This window comes from Anopheles arabiensis, chromosome 3, assembly GCF_016920715.1.
Source record: "Anopheles arabiensis isolate DONGOLA chromosome 3, AaraD3, whole genome shotgun sequence".
NCBI classification, from domain to species: Eukaryota; Metazoa; Arthropoda; class Insecta; order Diptera; family Culicidae; genus Anopheles; species Anopheles arabiensis.
Window position 1 is genome coordinate 25,625,540 of NC_053518.1, and position 21,939 is coordinate 25,647,478.

Genomic DNA, 21,939 nt, shown 5'->3' on the forward strand with positions numbered 1-21,939 from the left:
AGACTTTAAATTGTAACATTCATAAGCAGACAAGTCTATATATTGAAGTTAGTGCTACAAGTGCTACAATTAAAAGTCTCAGTTTATTAATTTGTTTATGTTATTCACCTAACTAAATAATATTTCCCAATCCGTTTTCAAAACATTTATTGAAAACAGAATTGTTCTGAAGAAACAGAAACAGACTGAAGATTGCAGTTTCACAAATATTGTTGGATGGGTTTGATAATCGTGGATTAAACCGTGAGACAAATTCATAAATAACAACTTCAAAAAGTGCTAACAAAACCAACTAATAAACCATGTAATAAGGACAGTAACAACGTGTACACATCTATTTAAATCTCATTAATGATCAAAGACAAAACATATTCCCAAACACGACAGTGTGATTAGAGCCCAGGACATAAGTGAACATCCAACGTTTCAAAAATCATTCATTTATTATCGCCAGCACCATAACTTTGTTGTAAGTCATTTTTAAAACACAAGGAACACCTCCACTACCACTAAAGCATCTGAATATTTCCACTGAGCTTGTCAGAATCTTTCCTTTATATTTCACCATCTTCAGCCGCTGAAAAATGTAATTTAACAAAGCATTAAAAACACAATATATTGTACAAGTTACAAGTTATAATTAACAGGAAAAATGTACGTACAATGTTAGTGGAATTGGCTAGTTTAGATTCAGCGTTTGACTTCTAGTACACCGTGACAACTGATCATTTACAAACCTTTCCTCACGACGTCATTTACAGCAATGAAATAATTCGCTACACTCACCGGGTTAATTCCAACCGGTTCATGCAATATTACGACCACAATCTCGCTGTGCTCCACTGGGACCTACTGGTCTCTAACCGCACATCATCTACCTGTGCATGAAATTGCCTTCCATCCCAGCAGACTTTGCTAGCGCGCTAACCCGACCGATCCCGCCCTGCGCTTATCTTCTCGTATGACACTTTCATCAATCATTTGTGGGCCCAGCATGCCGGCGCTGTCCAACAGCTCCCAGGTTTGATGTCCCGCTTGGGGATCGTTTGAATTATGATTTGCCCTATGCTGCTGCTGCTCCCTAAAGTCCACGGCCACCGGCAGTGACACCGCTGCATTCATAAATGATTATCCTTAACTCGCCCTTTTGGCAGCACCGGTGTGCGTGTGTATCATAAACCGGGTGCGTCCTCGCCCACTGCCGCACACGAAACCGATTGAAATATTCATACCAATGATTCCTAATGTGCGAGCTCAATCCACAATCCGCACGTCCCGGGCCGGTGCTCGCCGGGAATTAATCTGTTTCGGACCTAACGTCCCCCGTGTCCTCAGTATTCATTGGTAGGTTGAGCTCGAGACCCGTACCCCCCAGAGAGATATCAATATTCCTCACGACGCAAACCAACCAGGGCATTGTTCTCCGACCGTGACCAACAAGCTGGCCAGCCGGAAGGAGGGGGGAGGTAGAGGAAATTGTCCCATAAACAGACTTGCAGCCCGAGTCCCGGGGCCTGGTTTTTCATTTGCTGCACCGTTTTCCTGCTCACGAATCATCCGCCGGGAGTCGTTTTACTCTGCATTTCGGTTGCTCCCTATCACACAATCCAAGCGCCGGGTGCGGGATTGATTGTAGTTCTGTAAAGTCACGTTTCAACCTGGCCCAAAACCCAGTCCGAATGCATTTGCGAAGCGGATGGATTGAATAACGAACGTTGAAAGTGCTCTCGACGGTGTCGGTCGGACAAAATAGGTCCGTGCAATAGGAGCGTAGTGGAGAACCGGCCGCTTCTTCTGGCACAACCCCGGTAAAGGATCAGTTGCTTTGGGGGCCCTAATGGAAAACGAATCAACTGTGACACGGGTTCAATGCACCGTGGTCGTTGTTCGGTTGTTTTGGGGAAATGATTTCCCCTTCGCACGCCTCACTTACGTCGAAAGCGTCCTGTTCTTTGCGTATCGTGTTTTATCTCGGTTCTACTCCACCCGGACTCCATTCAGCCGGTAGGGCATCGAAGTTACCGGACTTGCAGATCGAAGGAATGCAGGCGACTACTGAATGAATGGCCAACTCTATCTTCTGACTCACAAAACTCGCCATCATCATTGTCGTCTGTCCTCGAATGCAGCCGGACAATCATAGCCAGTGACATCCATCCAGCCACAGAGACCCGCACACCGTGTGCGCTCTTGTGATGCACACACGCGCACCGAAAAGTGTTGATCCGATTTGAATGATTTGCTTTCCAGCGTCATCGAAAGCAGGGTAAAAAACCTGCTCAAAACATCCCATCCTGTCGTCTTCTCCCGGTTCAAGAGAATGAGAAAATCGGTTTTGAATCGTGAAGCGGATGGAAGCAAAGTTGCTGATGGGAACGCCACCACGCAGGAGCGTGTTAAACGAAGGGATGAAGCCGAAACGAAAGCGCTCCTGTGTTGGGAAAAAGTCTGATAGGATCAAACACTGACCGACGTTGAATGGAATCGAATCAATGCTGCAAATGGGAGGCATTATTTTTAGCATCTCCAAACGCTACTCCATTGTTTTGGGGGCTCAGGAAAAGGCAAGTGGTTCAACCTGCGGTAATGTGTCCCGCAACGGGAGCGAATGTGACTTTTAAAGGAAACTGTCAAGATGACATGAACTAGAGAGCTATTTTCGATCTCGATTCCTTACAATTTGGTTGTCGTTAGCCGTGTCTAGTAGTGCCTGCTGTAGTAGCTGCTGTATATTGTGATTGACTGGTATCATTATGGATAAGTAGAACCATTTCTCTGACATGATTTTTTCTGCTTTTTTGTAAAAAATGGTATAGTATTTATACGTAATTTAATACGATATGTAACCTGAAATTGGCATGTTGTTCCCTTTGCTATGTTCTATGTTCCATTTACTAACATCCGTTTAAGTGATCCAACCATTACCAGTGTGAAATGAAATCATTTCTAAACATAGCTGTTTTACTGCATACATAAAATGCCTCAAATTAATTCATTTTGATTTATACTCTGAAAGTCGTTTGGTTGTATTTTAAAGGTTCACATGTTCATCATTTTGATCGATATTTCAACAAAAAGAACCTTAATAAAACGATTTTTTAGTTATTTTATTTAAAAAAAGGCTTTTCCGTTGAAATTTTTCCATTTTCCACTGCTGTTTGAATGTTTAACAAATTTTTTTTGAGTCAATCGTATGTCTTATTGAATTAAAGACACTGATGGTTACTGATTGTTTTTTGGAAAAAATAAATAACACGTTTAAAACTGAAAGAAAAGCTGTCAGTCAACATTATGAACTTATTATAACTTATCTACTTATAACTCAGCCCTACTTTACAGCATTTTTTTATTTATTTTTTCCTTTAAAACTGGAATGATGACTTTCCGTTACTACAACATGCAAAATGAAGTTAAAAATTATGTATTATATGCTACAGTGGTTGATTTAAATATATAATTGTAAATGATTTTATTATACTTTCATAACAATTTATCATATCCTTAATAAAAAGTTTAATCGATAATCCAATAGTCCTAGTTCTTCTTTTTTGACGTAACATCTGTCATCAGTCTATGCCTGCCTAAGCCACTAATTAGCTTAGCTATCTGTGACTTGTTGGTATTCTCGTAAACAGGATAGACAGTGCTGCTTGCTACTTGATCCATGCGGGACTTGAGCCCAAAATAGGCATATTGGTAAGCCGTGCGAGTTGATCGGCTGTTTCACGAGATCGGACTACTTTTAATCAGAAGCAACAGTTTGATTTACATTTTGTAAACTTTATTATTTTCCTGAAATTTCGCTCACATTCTATGCAGCTCAATTAAATATTAAAACACAACCACCCACGTCATTCCAGAGCAAACTGGTCTCTTAAATCCACTGCTTTCCCTATCTAACTTACCTCTTCATTATGGTGCACCCTGTTGATCAGAGCAATTACTTCCACTCCTCTCCAATGTACCACCATGACGCACACGGTCTACCGCCTGTCCTACAAGAAGGCCCTTCGGGGTGTTTTCCATCACATTGACTCGAGTGCATACTTGATTACGCCAATGCTTCAAACGCCTTGGTTCCAAAATTAAAGGGATGAACGGCATTCATCAACCACTGTCTTGTTTCGTTCTTTTGCTTGTTTCGTATCAACATTCCGAATAGCTGTGGGGTGTGTTCCTATCAAGCACGACTGCTGCCGGTGGCGAAACAAGGTGTGGAGTGGAAACAATTTCAAGCACGTTGCACTTGCTTGATTTCTTGAATGGTGCTGCATGCTAAGCGGAACAATTGCGTCTGAGTGTGTTTGCTTTTGTTGGAAGCGATTAAGATAATTGATGATTTTGTGTCGAGCCGTTCTCGAGCAAGCAAAAGGGCCGGACCAACGTTTGCATAGAGCGCACACATACACAAAGAAAATAATCAACAAATCCAAGCCCTTTCCCCTGTGGTTGTGGGTTCATGTGTTTTCCTTTGGAAGTGAAAAGAACACAAATTTGCAATGAAGATTTTCTTTTGCACACAGAGAGAGTCTTTGGAAAGTGGGAAAACAGCGGCAGGCGTGCATAATGTTTGTCCCGTTTGCCGCTTACCAAGTTAGCCAAGAATCAAACCCCTAGAAAATATCCTCTACAACGGGGCTGGGAAGCTGTTCATCCCTGCTTAAAATATACCTCGGGTTTTTTGGGGAAAACCCGAAGTGGAAGTACCATCTTCTCACTCGTTCCTCCGATCGGGTGTGGTAAGCTGTTTTTCCTGTTCTGGTGCGAAAAGTCGCCACAGTCTGTGGTTTTTTTTGATACTACTATCTCGTTCTCTCTTGCTCGAAAACCGTACCGTCGGTTGCTGAGATGAGCAAGCAATCTATCGCTCTCTTAACGTGCGAGATCCAGGGAGCTGCTACTTGTTGGCACCGAGGCACTGAGCTCCAACGAAAGAAACGTTCCACCCCGCGATGAGGGATGCTGCAGTGAGTGTTCTTTTTCCCTGCGCCGAAGGAAAAAGGACGGTTACCACTCACACCACTGTTGCTCTCATTCTTTCTGCCGCATTTTCTCACGCCCGTTCTTGGCGAGTCGGTTTTCTGTGTTGTCGTTTCGTTTGATTCTCCGTTTGCTTTTTTATCATCGTTTTTGTCTTCTTGCTATAAAACCAAAGTGAACAGAAAAATTGTTATCACTGTGAGCAGTGGGGCTTTTTTATTTGATGCAACAAATTTCCTGCTCCACACGAACGAATTGTCGATGGAATGGGAAGAAGTGTAATAAAATGCAAGGATTTATTACATTACCATTGAGGCGCACTATCAAAGGACGCTTATTGTATCTGCATAATTTTATGGCAAACGCAATGATGCTTTTGAAGAGTGGATTTGAATAAGTAAGGGAAAAACAGGATATTTTGTTCGACCCTGTAATACTTGGGTCAGAATTCTTGACAATTTTTGTCAAAATAAAATGTTTCATAAATTGTGCTATAAAATTTTCTGTATGATTTTGTATATTTATATAAAAGAATGTCATAGAAAAAAATCTGCAAATCATCAGAAATATGAAATTGGTCATACTAAACACTAAATTTCTTATTTTTAATGCTTCGGAACGAATACTATTTCGTTTTTCATATTTGTTTTGGAAACTCAATCAATTATTGATTTTATTGATAAGTATTGAAGTTGGTGACAGCGAAGGTCATTATGCTGAATTGGCAAATAATTGACTGAAAAATCTACCAGAAACCCCAGTAAAACTTATACTAATACAGAGGAAAAAGCTCTCTTACTTATTCCATTGAACAATGCCTCAAGACTTACACTTAATGTAATGAAATCATCTCTAGGAAAGTTAATTTAACATTATGTCAGAACCAAATAAATAAAAAGGTTTCTGCAAACAGAAGGAAAGCTTTGATCAGATAAAATGCCCTATCAAGAGGAAAAGACACCCTCCAGCAAGATCGCTATGCCAATTAACAATCAAATAACTTTCCTTCCGTTCAAGATGTCTGACTCTGTTCGCATGGGGTTTTGTTTTTCCTCAGAACAATAGATCAAGATCCATTTCAGTGGAATGCAAACTCAGCCCAAAGCAACCGACTGCGCGCCTTCTCGCGAATCCAAACAATTGTTAAGCGGCGAAGAAAAATACACCAAAACAATGTTCCACCCCATCGTTCAATCGATGTCAGCACTTTTGCGCCTCCCGCAAGACCTCCGGCGGATGTTGTATTGTTTCGATCGGATAGAGCCTTCCCCGGCTAGCACAAGAACACCAATTATTCCGTTCCAATTTCTTGCGCTTGTCGAATTTGTTGCTTGAGCAGCACATTTCAACGGCCCATGAGATTGGTCTCCGGTGCACCGTGTGGTTTCAAATTGGTCCAGGTCTTGGCCTTTGGAATGGAAATCCAATCAAAAGCTCCATTTCCACACATTGCCATCATCATCATCATCAGCATACGATTGCACCCCGCATTGCAGCGGCGCCTTTGCCAGAGCTCATTAATTATGGTTTGTTTTCCATTTTCTTCGACTAATTGGCAGCAGTGCAGCGCAAGTGTGTTTGACGATTGCACTCCAGCTTGGCACAATGGTCGTAGCATTAGGTCTTTGGTAGCCTTCTATTTTCAGTTTGCATGCACAGCAGAGGGGAAAAAATGAATTTTCGTAATCAAATGCTCTTTTCTTCAATATTGGGGGAATGGATGAAAACAATAAGACCGGAAATGGCACTCAAGCAGGCAATCATTACGGGCAACCATTTTCAACTATACCATTACCGTTGGTGCACATCGATGGGTTGCATTGCATATGCGGTTTTGTGGTGATAGATGAATTGGCATCTGAAGCAACTCAAAGCGAAGGTCCTTTCAGTGTTAAACAATTTCCTCCCCCAAACTGCTCTCAGTACCCTCCAGCGATGACAATTTCATTACAGCACTTCACAGGGCTCGTATAATGTCCTTGGGCTCCAAGTGGCGTTTTCTTTTTGTGCTAAACTCGCCCGATTTAATATTACAAATAAACCAAAAGATCTCCTCCATGGCTCTTGGAGGGAGAAACTAATTTAAATGTAAATCGAGCCAAATCATCAGCTCTCGCCTCGGATCACCGAAACACCAACTGGACCAAAGGATAGGGATCCTTATTGAAACCATCGCTGAGGCTTCTGCAAAAGAACACACACACACACACATCCACAGAAAAAGGACATCTTTCTGCTTTATTTAACATTCATCGCGCACGAGCTCTCGATTACAACGGCTCTGGATGGAAAGACTGACTGGCCCCGAAAGCAGCTCATTGTTCTTGGCCATTTTGGACCAGTTTGGCAATCGTAAAGACAACCATCTCCAAAGACAAAGTTCGATATAAGAAGCAATAAAATGTAATGAACTTTTTTTCTCTGGCCGGGAGACTAAAATGTGGGAGGGTTTGCCGGTTGCAAAACCTCACCCAACAATCGACAGACGCCTGGAAAGGGTTTGGTACCATATCATTTACCATCGGTTCGGTTGTATGGCGCCGAGCGGATGATTTCATCGCTTCATCTCTCCACGGCTTGGACCGGGAGGAAAGAAAAAAAGGTTGTCGAGAAGGTTGCCCCAAACGGAACGGAAAGTCCAAACCCGTGCGACATCCGTTTCCATTGTGCTGGGTTCGGCAAATTACCCAAAGGAATAGAAATGATACAGACAAGCACTGTGCCGCCTCATCAGCGCTTCCACCCCTCCTCCCGTAAAAGCAAGAAAGGGTTCCTCCTATTGCTGTCGCATGCACAGCACGCTGCAGGGGGTGAGCTTTCTTTTTGCGATGTCCCGCCGACTTTGATTAGTTTGACGAACAAAATCAATAAAAATGTATCGCTCCGAAATAGTACGTGATAATCGTACAGAGCATCGCAAGTGGTAGCATACATACGAGGGCTATCAAAACTAGCAAACGATTCCTAGAAGCGATCGAGCAGATCATTTCGCTGGACAGTTTGGTAAAATAGTCGTGTTTGTTTGTTGGGTTATGGGTTTGTTTGCTTTTGTGAAATAAGAGCAACGGTGGTTGGCATTAAAGTATGTTCCAATCGGAATAAAACGATCTTAAGCTGTGATTAGAGCTTTAACGGAAAAGGAAAATTTAGATTATTTATTATATTTACTACACTGCAAGCTGACCTAACACAAAAGTTTTATTATTGACTGTCAGTCTATATGTGTTGGTGGCTTTTTATATTGGAATGCAAATTTTGATGAAAAAGAAAGTTTATTTATTGGGGACTTCAATAACCTTTAGCATGTTTCTCATTAAAAATAATCTCAAATATTTCAACTGCACATTCTTGCTATCTCTGTTCGTACTTTTAATTAGAGATAAGATTTTTGAGTACGTAGATATGCATGAGAAAATGCCATATCGTTTTAATCGAGTAATGTACTGTCACATTGCGTTCGCCATTTGAGAAAATTCACTACACCGTTAGTATCATATATCTCGAACAAATTTCGAGTGATTTTCTATTGACAGTTCATGCTGTCGGAAAAACGCAGTTTCTACCTTTAAATTAACTGTTATCACTGTCATTATTAGTTATAATACTCAAAATAAGTCTACCAACACTTTTATCGTTTATGTTTAACCCATTTGGAACAAATATGTGAAAATTATTTCTTTAATTAAAGTGTTGCATCAATTTGCTTAGACTTACACCTTCCGTCAGGTGTTTCGACCAACTATCAAGCACGCTGGAATAATAACAAACAAGTCGACGAAGCTTTCATCGACTCGAACGGCGAATACGATACCTATGATTGTCCCCTTCGACTCCAGTGCTTCGTTTATATTGGTTTTTAATAGAAATATCACTAAAGTTGACATTTTACACGGCTAAAATTTCATAAAAAAAATGATGGTCTTATTTGAGCAATTCAATCCTTTGTTTTCTTAGTTGATAACATTTCATTAAGAATGTTCCTTACCTGCTTCTTTTATAATGCCACCAACTGTAGATTGCTTATTTGCGTATCTCAACGTATTGTTTCCTTTCATCCCAAAAGCCTCCCTTCCACAATCGCATTCTTGGGAAAGAAAGGAAAACCTCCACTGTACCGAACTGTTCTTCGACAATTTCCTACCAACGCCCCCTTGTCTGCAGCATTTGCTCCACCTCGCCCAAATTGCATGTCGATAAAACCAATTTGTCTGCTTCATCCACATCGTGTGACCCACATTCGAATCCATGCTTTTCCAACCAATTACAGCAACTTATTCACCACCACCAACTCGTTTCATCGTCGACATTCAACCAGCGGCGGCTAACTTCTGCATTTGAGTTTGGATTTGGGCGACGACGGCCGGCCGTGTGTATGTTGATTAAAAAGCATAAATAACAATGATATTTATTTGCCCCTGATTGCTTACAGTCCCAACCATCGAAACAGCCACACATACGACGGACGGGCGGATTGGATTGTAAGGAAAAACCTCCCCTTTCACATACTCCCGGGTGGGTCTTATTTGTGATGTAATTTGCTGCCAGCGAGAGGAAAATTTGTCCATCCAAGTGCTGGGATGGTAGCACAAAGTAAACCGCAAACGAAGCCCTACCGCGCTGCTGAACGGCACGGTACGGGTGGTGGGAAAAGGTTGATTTGAATCGAAAACCGTAATAATGCTGAAACCGCAGCAGCAACTTGTTTCCCTTCTTGGAACTGGTTCCAACGTCCGTGCGGTTCTGGGACGCTGGAAGTGTTGAGCCGGCCTGGTGCGAAAGGATCAACCGAATGGAATGGAGTAACAAACTTCTGGCACCGCTGGACAAGCTCAAGAAGAAGTCGGTCACCACCACCAGCAGCAGCAGCAGCAGCATCAACCCGTAGCTTCGTTTATTGGTTTGTGTAATCCAAAAGATTCAAATTAAATTGCTCAACCTTCCACTGGATGCTCGCACGCCGTAACGTAAGCTCGGCTGCAGCCCGTGAGGGAAACTTTTGCCTTAACATCTTCTACGACCTCTCAAGCGTCTTCTATCATTCTCAAACCGCGTACCTCGCAAAGCTCCCCACACCTCGTGGCCAAGAGGCAACAGAGAAGCAAAACCCTAAATCCCTGACTTTTGCCTCCTTGTGCACAAAGGAGAGAAAAAGGGCAATCCGGAGCGGGGTAATCCTGGAAATCCAAGCACCACAATCTACCTTACGCCAGGGCCGTGTGCTGTGCGATCTCATCTTGCTGCTCGCCAAAACCGCACACATTAAGAAGAAACTTTCAACTGGATTTGCAAAACCACCGAACCGGCGCGCTGACCGCAAACAGTCGTCGTTTGTATTTGCCCAGATGCAATGGAGTTGTGGGTTGCATCGGAATGAATTGTTGCAGCAGCAGGTCAAATGTTTTCGTAGCCGTCAGTAACCAGCACGTAGTTGTATGTATGCCTTCGCCCGTGACGGCAAGGAAGCAGACTTCTGATGGAGTGATTAGTAACAGTTGAGTGCGAAAGAGTGTCTGTAGCAAAGGAATTAGCGATTCTTACGCATCGCAAATTAATATTTAATCAAGAAAAATTTTCTCTTCTAGCATATACTGCTGTATTGTTTGCTGGTTTTTACTTCTAACTCATAACTCTGTTCAGGATATCGTCGAAATGGGAATACATCCATGCTCAATCTTGTGGCAGTGTAAAACAATTTGAGAACCAGCAAGATGGTTCCCAAATACTTCTGCCTTTATTATTCTTGTGTAAGCTGTTTGTGTGTTTTACTTCTATTTACACTGAGCAATTTAAATTATTTCCTAATGAATTTATCTTGAAACAAAAACTACAGTTGAAATTATGTATATGTAATGATATAATAATATTCTAGATAATGAGTTAATTACAGGTAATATAATTTTGCTAAAAACTTCTCAAACAACACAACAACTCAAAAACAATAACCAGACTAATGTGCTCGCATTCCATTACCGTTTGCCACTTATCTGTACCGCACTGTACATAAACACGCCACCGAAACCTCATACACCGAACGGAACAATGCTTTACCCGTGTGAAGTGTTGCAAAACTCTCAAGAGGGCTAACCTCAAAAATTGCTCAAAAGACAATAAAATATGTCCTACCGACTGGCTGGCTCTATTATTTATCGAGCCTCGGCCCTGTAATCTACGGCATCGGCGCACCCCGTCTCGCAAACCCGAGGAATGGTGCAGTTTCTTGTGGTACTCCTTCTGCCCGCACGCCTCTCTGTTATCTCTTTGAGACTGCTGGGTGTGAACGTACGAGGTAGGAGAAAGTTTTCACCTCGCCCATCCTCGTGCTCGTCCGCGACGACAAACTGCCGGTGAAATGTTTCATGTGCCAGCAGGAACCACTCGCAATTGCACTCAAAGGAATCGGGAAACGATGCGATGCGCAACATCGCGCACGCGGTTAACCACAGCATCCACACAAACACACGCGCGCACACGTACCAGGGATGGGCCCAAAGCGGAACTACCGCAGCGGAAACCGTCCCCATTCCTTCCCAGCCCACATCATACCGCCGTTCTCCAATGCCAAAAGCTGCTGCTGCTGTGTGGATTACAATGGCGAGAACGGCCTTTTGTGGCCAATGGGCCACAACAGCCTAATTCTCATGGCCCGTTGCCAAAGTGGGCGGTTCCTCAGCGCGGAAAAAAAGAATTATTTCCAAGAGGTCAAACTGCGTTTTGGCTGCGGCGCCAAAGATGCTTCCGCTAGTCGTTGTAGGGTTCGTCGTTTGCTGTTTTTTTTTTGTTTCGTTGCTATTTCCACGACGCCACCATGGCGACTAGCTTTCTCCTTCTCATTATGCGGCACAGCAGGCGCTTTTCTGCATTCTTATCGACTAAATCAGACATGTGAGAAGCATACGATATGTGCGTGTTCATGTGTGTTATTGGTGAAAGATAAACTTACAGTACGACATTCGTGAAGTTCTCTTCATTTCTTTCTCGGGCTAGAGATCCAACTAGAATTGCATGAATATTCAAATTCTTTCTAGATAAATGTCATCAATGACCCCTTTTACGGTCGTTTCTAAACCATATTTATGTCACCAGTGTCCATCGATCTTGTCACTTCGGCTTTGATGACATCCAGGACCAAGGACAGTGAATGTGTGTCTGGGCGTTTCGGCGCACAAAACAAAGCACCATAATTCTTCAATCGTGCAACCGTATCTAATCCATGTGCAAAACGAGATAAGGTAGAAAAAACAATTGCAGTTGCTATTTTGCACGTTTCACAGAAAAAGACACACATCCACACACTCTTCTGTCACTCTGCTGTAGGCAAATCGAACCAGTTATCGCACCGAAACGGCATTAAATCGTAAATCCATCACCGAAAAAAGGCGATCCTGCTAACCACACTCGTGCCGAGAGGTGTGAAAGCATACCGAAAGAAAAACATGCACACTGGTCACAGTGAATAGTTCCCTGTCCCTGTTCCCCCCCCCCTCTTTTTGTGTCACCCCGATAAAACCATAAATCCTTTGGTGCAAAAACCGTTACCATTCGCCACGCCATAAATCCATCTCCCAACTTGTGCATCGGAAGATATCGTATCGTGCGTACCGAATGCCCGGGTCGGGCCATCCAAGCACTTTGGGCTAAAGCTTTCCGCCAAGCCAGCTCATTCATGGCCAGACCAGCTGACCATTTTCACAGGCTCTATAATGGGACCGGGACCGGGGTGCCTGAAGCTGGTTAGCTCTATGATTGCTCAATAAACAAATGGAATGGAATGAAGTTTCTTGGCTATCGACACTCGCAAAGATCTGACACCGTGATCGCAGCCTCGCTCACGGCTGCTGCTCCTGCTGCTCGGTCTCTGGTCGGAGAAGCAACAGTAGCGGGTCAGCAGGATTAGCAATGGTGGTGTTTATCTTTCCTTTCCTTTAAGCCGTTAAGCTCGACCGATTCGTAATGGATCGGTCCCACCCGGTGGTAGGACCGTGTTTGGAGGCTTTGCTGCAGCATGCTGAGCGTTGTTCGATGGTGATTATTTTAATGGAAAACGGTGAAGTGGTGAAGTGCACAAACGCACAGAAAATATTGCTTTTGACACATGCGTGTTTGAGAAGGTGTTTGCTAATGGCTGTTTTAAATGGTTGTTTTAGATCGTTTTATTTTATCAATGACGTTTTGTCTTCTGTTAGTTTAACACTTTAACAAAATACTATTCGGTTTGAATTTCAAATCTCGCAGTCCACTAGAGATTTTATAGTGTGTAACGAAAACTCAAAGACTGTACGCTGGAATAGTTGTTTCTGATGATAAAAATTTATTGAACCGTGGAGTTATGTTATCATTGTAACGAATTTCAATACATTTATCATCGTGACAGTAACATTGCAAAATAAAAAAAAATTAAAACGAATAATTATTAATGTTGCTTGATGGTTTCCTAGTACAGCTTCCCGAGTTACACAGTTTATAGGGACCGAAAACGGTCACAAAATACCGCATATCTCGAATTTCCACGTAAGGCGAATCTTGTGATTTTCATCCAAAATATCACTAATATTCGTATAAATTTGAAATTAGGGGATGCTTTAAGTCATTTAATTAATTATTTCATATGATTCTGACAGAATTCAAAAGTTTGAAAACTTTTGAAATGGTTCTAAACCAACCATCATTCGGGAAATTATTTCTCATTTGACAATTGATGTGTCAAATCACTACAATTTGCTCATAGAACTGTCAAATTTAGAAACCTGCGTATCTCAGAATCCGTGTATAACAGGTACCTTGATGCTCGGGGACTACTTGTACAAGGCGTTTTGAACTCTCAAGCTCCAATTGCTCGCACATACATTTTTAGAATTATTTCAATGTTTTTATAGCTATTGACGAGAAATTGCATGTAAAACAAGAATTGTTCCATCAACAGGGATAGAAAAAAACTACATTGAACCAAAAACTGGGAAACAAAAACAATCTTATATACTGTATCATCTATCAGCCAAAAACTTTAAAAATCATTAGTTAGCAAACTCATTAAATATTGCAAAAGGCAAAGTGCGGGCAACAATTAAATGATTACAAAATGCAAGCAAAATAATACACGTTTTTGTTTTTCTTATAATAACTGATGAATCTTAGATGTGATTTTTGAGAGTATTTTGGCTAGTGTCAGCTAAAAACTCAACATGTGTTGGATTAATTTTGCTACTTTTTAAACACCGCTAGTTTCACCTTTCAACATACATTGGCATCAACATACAATAGCAAAGCTGTTGAAAATGAATTTCGTCACGAGTTTCTACATAGTGTACTAACTTAACAACATCCCACTCTATTTAAATTTCCTTCGGAAGATAAAATGAATCCCAAGTGATATCATACTTCTCTGAATAAACTGAACATACATCCATAAATATCCTTTATCGAACAGCGTTCCGTCTTCTGGGAGTTGAAAGTACGGAGAAAGAAACTGCCATATTTTAGCTAAAACGAACACATTACGTGAACTGTGAGCGATTTATCGACGTAACACCGCTGCACGGGTGACCCATTCATGCGCGGTGAAATATTCCGATCATTTTACAGTCACTAGCACCCAGTGGAAGCAGTCTCAATCCGTCGAGGAGGCGAAAAAAAAAACACCCTGGCGTTAGACAAATGTTTGTCCCCGCTTCCATTGTGCCGTGCATGTAGTCGAAAAGATACGACAAAGCATCCCGATGATTCGATCGAAATGGTAAAGTTATGTTTATTTTACCATGAATATATTGCCCCTTGGGAACCGCAAACCGGCGTGGCCAGGGTTGCAGGAGGAATACATTTCGTCCAATAAAGTCCTCACCGGCAAACACACGTTCACACGCTGCTTTGTATGGTTGATAGTGAGATGGGATAGGAAACCGGCTACCGGAAGCCACCGGAAAACCTTGAACCGTTGTCCCAGCCCCAGCTTCTTATGCATCTATTTATTTTTCAATTCTCTACCAATCCAAATGGGGGCTGTTTTTGCACATGCTTACTGTATTTTTTGTGGGTTTTTTGTGGATACTATCAGAACGGGCGTATTCTGACCTTCTGACGATGTGTGCGAACGTTTGCTTTACGAGGCCAGAGTCCGACACGAATCGATTGTCTTCGGAGACATACTTATTTATCTTGGGACAAGATCACTACTACAGGATCTACCGAACAGGGCGGGACAGAAAGGGCCACACCACAGGGCCGACAGTCGAAAATCTATTAAATCGAATTTGTGTTTATACGGGGAAATGGAGAACCATCTGGTGCAGGTTAGTGCGATTCGACCGCCACAGTGAGTCACACAATGCCTGGGTGTGTGTTGTTTTATTTCAAATTTTCATTCCATTTTACGAGAAACAAGAAAGTCTGCCTGCAGCTCCGGGGGGAAATATTTGGAAAGAAAATTTATACACACTTGTGGGCAATTTTCATCTTCAATTCGTTTTCCCAACGACACCAAACGTTGACCTAAACTCGCAAAATTGCATTCTCATAGCGAACGTACGGCCTTCAGCGGAACAACGCCGCACGACGAAGTCTCCAAAGAAAAAGCAAACGTTATTGTATCAGCAGCTGCAGAAACCTTCATTCCCATGCTCTGCAAATCCAATCCAAAAACCCACCGATAACTCTGCCCCATGGTTCCATTGAAATGGCTTATTTTTACTACAGAAAAGCCTCCTCTGAAGGTGGTTTTGTGGTGGTTTTGTTGGAGGATGCTTTTGCATATTGGATTGCATCTCTGTTTCTGTTTTATCCGAGAAGCTGGTTCTGTTTTTTCTTTCAAAGAAAACAGCGAAAACCGCAGAATATCTATGTTTTGTCTTGTGCTTCTCGTACATCTTGATAAAAATCGTATTTGTTTCCTCACTGCTGCACCCTTGCACGGTGCTTTTGTTTTACTAAATTACACCTGTTTCACGTCAAATGCATGGTAAAACTCTCTGGAAATAAAATTGAGTAACCAAAAAAAGGAGGCAAAAACACTCGAACGCAAATAGTTTTCTCCTCCTCAAACCCCTCTCACACACACACACTCACACTGCACCACATGAACCTTAACCTGCATCAAGATAAGAAAAGTTCCCAGCTCTTCCCGCAAAAGGGCGTTCCTCCCGACCGGTGGTGCAAGACCGCGATGGACGGCGCCAAAGAAAGGACGAAGAAATTGAGCATGAAATCCATTTTGCAAAAGGATTTCTTTTCGTGTTCCCATTTCCCTTGGCTAGATGGGGCTTGCATTGCCTGTAAGTGTGTGTCTGTGTGTATGTGCGGTTTTCTATTCAAATAGTGTAGTACCGATGGAAAGATTACCAACCTCTTGGCAAAGCAAAGCAAAGAAGCGGAGGCTGTGTATGGATCTACAGAGATGTACACACTCACACACTCACGTGCACGTGCATGAAAAGGTAAAGGCAATGCAATTCTCCGTAGTTTCAAGCGATAAGAGGAAACATCTTCTCGGCGGCAGCCTTTTGAATCCCGCAGCCCCACCCGCCCAGAAGTATGGATTTGTCGACAGAGGGCATGTGGATATTGTGTTGTGTTGTAGTGTGTTTGGCTTGGCCCAATGTTGATTTTATTTCCACAACACAAAACACCCTTGCCGGTACCTCCTTGGAAGCTTTTCCATTTTCCATCAAGGTTGAGAGAAAGAACACGTGAACGTGAGCTACGCGCGTTGGCTGTACAAGCGTTCGATGCACTGCTGCACACCGATACCATCCTTCTTTCAATGCCCTCTTCCGGAATGGTACCACAACCGCACATTTGTACGTCTAGCGACAAACGTAATCATGTTTGTTTCCCCACGCCCCTTCCCTAGCGACCCCATTTGCCATCTTCTGACCCTTTATCGATCAACGCTCCTTAATACCAGTGTGCCGTGTGCAGAAGAATAAAAGCTTTTGCAGCACCACATTTCCCTTGCTGATCTGTGGTGCGTTTTGCCTTCTGCGGAAAGAAATGCGTCCTTGTCGCATGTGCCTTTCCAACAACCGCATTGTCATTAGATTAAAAATCAATCTGTCATCCGTTACCGATTGCGACTGGGTTGTAATGAGATTATGGTTGGCTAGCTGGCTGACGCTTAGATGACGCATGCATGGCGATGCAAGATTTGCCATGTAATGCGTCATGGGAAACGTATTTCTAGTTGATTAAATTCTGTGGTTTTATAGCGGATGGAAGGAAAATTAATCCTGTTAAGCTGTACACGGGATAGCGCATGCTTCAATGCGCTTTGCCACGAAGCATACTTCTAGTTTCGAGATGACATGCAAATAAAATAACCTTTTTCTAGCACTAAAAAGCAGGCTCAGCATTTTACGGTTCATCTACATGTATTTCCAATAAACACTCAGCCTTGCACAGACATCTCACTCTTCGTTAGCAAATTTGCGTCGACTTCTTTCACTGCAATTCGTAGCTCATCCATCATCGACACACCGGAGATGCGCCTGATGCGACGATCTCTAATAATCACTCGTGCACCAGAATGTGTCAGTAACCATCCGTCCAGCGACGATGAGTGCGTGATCCCGGACGGTGCCACAGGACAGATAATATGGATTCTAATTGTGCTTGAAATATGATTGCCATCACTCTTCAATCAAATTTAAATTAGCACTTGCTTCATCTGTGCGGCGTAAATCGTACGTCGTTCGAGCCGGTTGTCGAGTGGAGACTAACCGTACGTACGAATGTTCTTGTTCCATCTTGTCCAACGCCATCCCCATTCGTCCGTTCAGTTTCCAACGTTGAATGTGCATGAAAAAGTATCCTTTGGCTTCGCTACGCTCCAAGCTGAGCCGGATCTGAGGTCTTACCTGGAGCGAGGGAAATGTGACTCCGGGCCGGAACCTCCACCCAAGTACGGACACTAATTGACCTGAACTTTTGAGTCCTGGCCGTCATCTCGCTGACCAGGGCTCTACACGCACCATCTACACGCATGAGGTTCTCTCTCTCTTTCACTCTCTTGCTAACACTCTCACACGCACACACATGCAGCTGCATGCGTGCGTACAGTGTCAAAGAGAAGCAATTTTAATTAAACTCCTGTGATTGTTTCCCTCTCGCTTCCCGTGGCTCATTTTCCGCTTCAAAACCGACCAAACCGGGCATGGGAGAAGGTTATTGCAATCGGTTAAAAGGGTTGTAGCAAAGCCTGCTGCACCGGCGGAAACTAACTGCCTTCGGGGCTACAAAAAGGGGGTTTGGTTAGCGATGCAGAAGGATAACAGCGGTAGAAGCAAAGCAGGGAAAACTTTGCCCAAAGCGCACTACAGGAACAAAGGATCAAAGAACAGAACAGGGGTAGAACAGGATGAGGTAAAGCGGAAGGCAATGTACGCCTGTTCGTATATTGAGTTCCGGCCGGTCGGCCGGTCGGCTGCTAATGGTTTCAGATTTCACAAAATGACGCACCTAACGTGTGTGGCAGATGGGTGGGCAGGAGGTGTAGGACAAGATCAATCTTCTACCTGCGCAAGGCTGAGATTTGATGAACAATAAGGCCATTTAACAGTGGCCCAGGAAGAGAAGCATCGAAGAGTGTCAGAATAGAGTATTATTAAAGTTGGATGCAGATCATCCTTCGCAACTGTTTTCCTCTAACATAGAGAGGGTTTTGAGGGTCGTTTGTGGCATTTCTAGTGCGGGAATATTACTTCACCGAGCAAGCTATTTGCTCGAGGATAAGGAGTTTGTTGTGTCGATTGAATCTTACGAGAGTGTTGCAATAATACTCGAATCTCCATTCAAATCCATTTTGTAATTTGTTTGTAATTTGTCAATTCGTCTATTTGTCCATTTGTCCATTTGTTTGTGTAATTTGTCTATTCAAATGTATTTTGTGTAAGCCAAATAAGTTTTTTTTACACTAAACTGTCTTCAAAGATTTGATAAGTGTTACCAAACCATAGCTACCATGAACACAAAAAGTATATATTCATTACTTGGCTTTATTACATATTACAGGTTCAAAATCAACGATTTTTAATACTTTAACATTCTATTTACATTCAACAATTTTTTATTTTACATTCAACAATCAAAAAAGTTTGATTGAAACCCGAGCAGCTACATACAGCGATAAATTGCAACATCAAAACTAATCATTGAATTTGCTGATCGATAAAAAAATACCATCACAAACACTAACCGAGATCGATTGCAAGGTAAACCGTAGATAAATTTACGTCGTTCTTCAAACTCTATTTCGAGCACAAAACGCGAACACATAGACCCATCCCCGGGAACTATTTCCACACAAACACAAACACACACACACACCATCGGCACCATCACGCTGCCATCGAAAGTATGCAAATAAATGAGAAGCAAAAGTGACTTTTTTGTTACCGTTCCACAGTCCCGTCCCGCGGCCAAACTGTTAAAATGAAATTGCTGCACTATCTGTCATCAGATGACAATTTAGTTAAGTCGTTTCTGGGGGGGACAGAACGCTTCAACACGGGGCTGCAACGGCGTTGTAAGTGGTGGAAACATTTTATTTTTAAAAATATTTGATTTGTTCTTGTGACAGTTGGATATAACAGTCCAATTTCGTTACATTTCGATTTCGGGTTGGTAGCGATATCAATGGTGAAATCTTCATTTTTCATTCTGCTCTCTCCGCTGCCCCCATGCACATCCACACTCGTGTCCCAGACACACAATGGATAACAGAGCAACAAGCAAAAAAAACGAATTTCCCGTGGGCACTATTGCACAACGGTGAAGGCAGGATAGCTATCAGGAAGGGCTGGCCACACACAAACACACATATCCCGTTAAAAACGCACACGAGCGAAAAGCAAACATTGCTGCGAACGGAGAAGAAAAATTGTTACAAATAAAAAAAACAGTCAACAACAGCAGCATAAACAACACAAACCATTCAACACAAAATTCCCGAAGCGCGATAAGCGCCTGGATATCGATAAAAACAATTTGCTCCCCATTGCGACTGTCAACTCGAACGCGGACCGTTGAGCGAGACCGCCTGGTAAGCGCGCGAGCAAGAAGAGGGACGGCTGCAGAAAGCCTGCAACATAATCCAACATAGAATCAACCATCGCCCTCGCTCTCGCCTCCCCACCAGTTTAACCTCATTCCGTACAAAACGCATGCGGTGGCCGTGCCCGTCTAGATGCCAACAATCGACAAATATATTTCATTTATCTATAATTAAATCTAGAAACTATGGTCCGCTGCAGTGTCCCGGCTTGGATTGTGTGGCGCACATTTTTCGTGTCTGTGCGCTAGTGGTAACTGTGTATGTGTGTTTGTGTGCCCGCGCGTTTTGTCCGTTTGATTCCAGCCACGCTTGGCCAGGCTTAATCATGCTCGAAAATCGTGTCTCATTTTTAGTGCTATTTTTGGCTATTATTTGGTCATTTGTTCGCTTTTGCAAAGAAACGAAACAAGAAACGTGCCATCGTGCCTCCAAACCCACTGTGGGATTGGTCATTTTTGGCACCACGATCGATGAGAACGCCACTGCCCGGGAGAGGCAAAGAAACATTGCCTTCAAATGAAACGTGAAAGCAAACGGAATTCGCTTGTGTATTCTATACCGTGTTCCGTTCCCTGTTGCTGTTTGGTTAAACGTGGTTTAATCCGTTGATGCCTCGGGTCACTCCTACCCTTCCCAGAGCATTCTCCAGCCCTTTGACAAATTTCGCGTACGAACGGGACGGAATAAAACAGAACGACGGGACAAATGCAACATTTATTTTGTAACATACATTAATCTCTCACCCATCGTCTTGCCTCTTGGTCCTCCGAGACCATCTGGGCCTACAATGGGCCACAGTGACAAGGATCAATTCCGTTTCCTCCTCTGGCACACTGCAAGTACGAATTGGGCTTCATTAGAGGGCAACCATTGGAGGCTCGTGGCCCGTGGTCCTAAAGCGATTGCAACCATATATCATATTCGGATAGTTGTTTGTGCAAGGTTCCCGCTCGGAAAGGGGCTGTTTCCTCCCCCAATCGACATCATCAGCTACATTGGTAGAAATGTCTTTTTTGTTGCTCTCTTTCTCTCTACCCTGCACAGCAAAAAGCTAGCAAAAATTACACTAAAAGCCTTCTGCCCATCGAAGCCAGCCCACGCGTCCCAAACCAAGCAGTGGGGATCCATTTGCGCAAACAGTGCCATTCATCGGTGGCCCGGGGTTTGCTTATTGGGTTTGCTTTGTTGACGCACAACAAAATGCAAACAATTCGAACCGATTTTCAGGGCGAACATCCTTCCTTCCAGTGAACCAATCACACATTCTGGCAAACGTTTTACGCTTCCCGTCCCGTGTGGACTCGCTTCTCGCACAGAGCGTGGAATTGGAAATTTGAATTTATTGCTGGGCAGTTTGATAATCAGTTAAATGCACAAATTTGATTACTTTCCGACTTACCAACCGGGACGGGTGACTTTACACTAGCATGGCGGGTGTGTGTGTGTGAGTGAATGCGTTTGGGAATGCATTTCCACACTCCAAACCGTGGGGTAAACTGTAAATAAAACGAAAAGCCCAAATTTTGTTCGTACATTCTATCCATGGGATGGAAATGTTTTATAAAATTGCACTTGCTTGCTGACGCTGGACGCCGGTCGGGTCGGTCATCCCGATAACGCTACAAATTGGCGTCGGGATTTGTGGGATGGAATTGTGAAAACAAATCTGATTGCATAGTTTAATCAGATTAGCGTTTTGTTGATGGTTTGGTGCAGTGAGGCGATCGCTGTACGGGAATATGCGTACGGTTCGACAAGTTGTGTCAGTTTGGGTGGAATGGAATTGTAAACATGTCGATGCTTCATAGGAAATGTGTTCAGAAAAGTATTTAAATAATTCTTGTATTTCGTTTTTTTTTTGGTGTAGTTTTCTAGCCTAGCTCTTACATGCTGATTTTATTTCGTTTTTAAGTTGTGTTTTA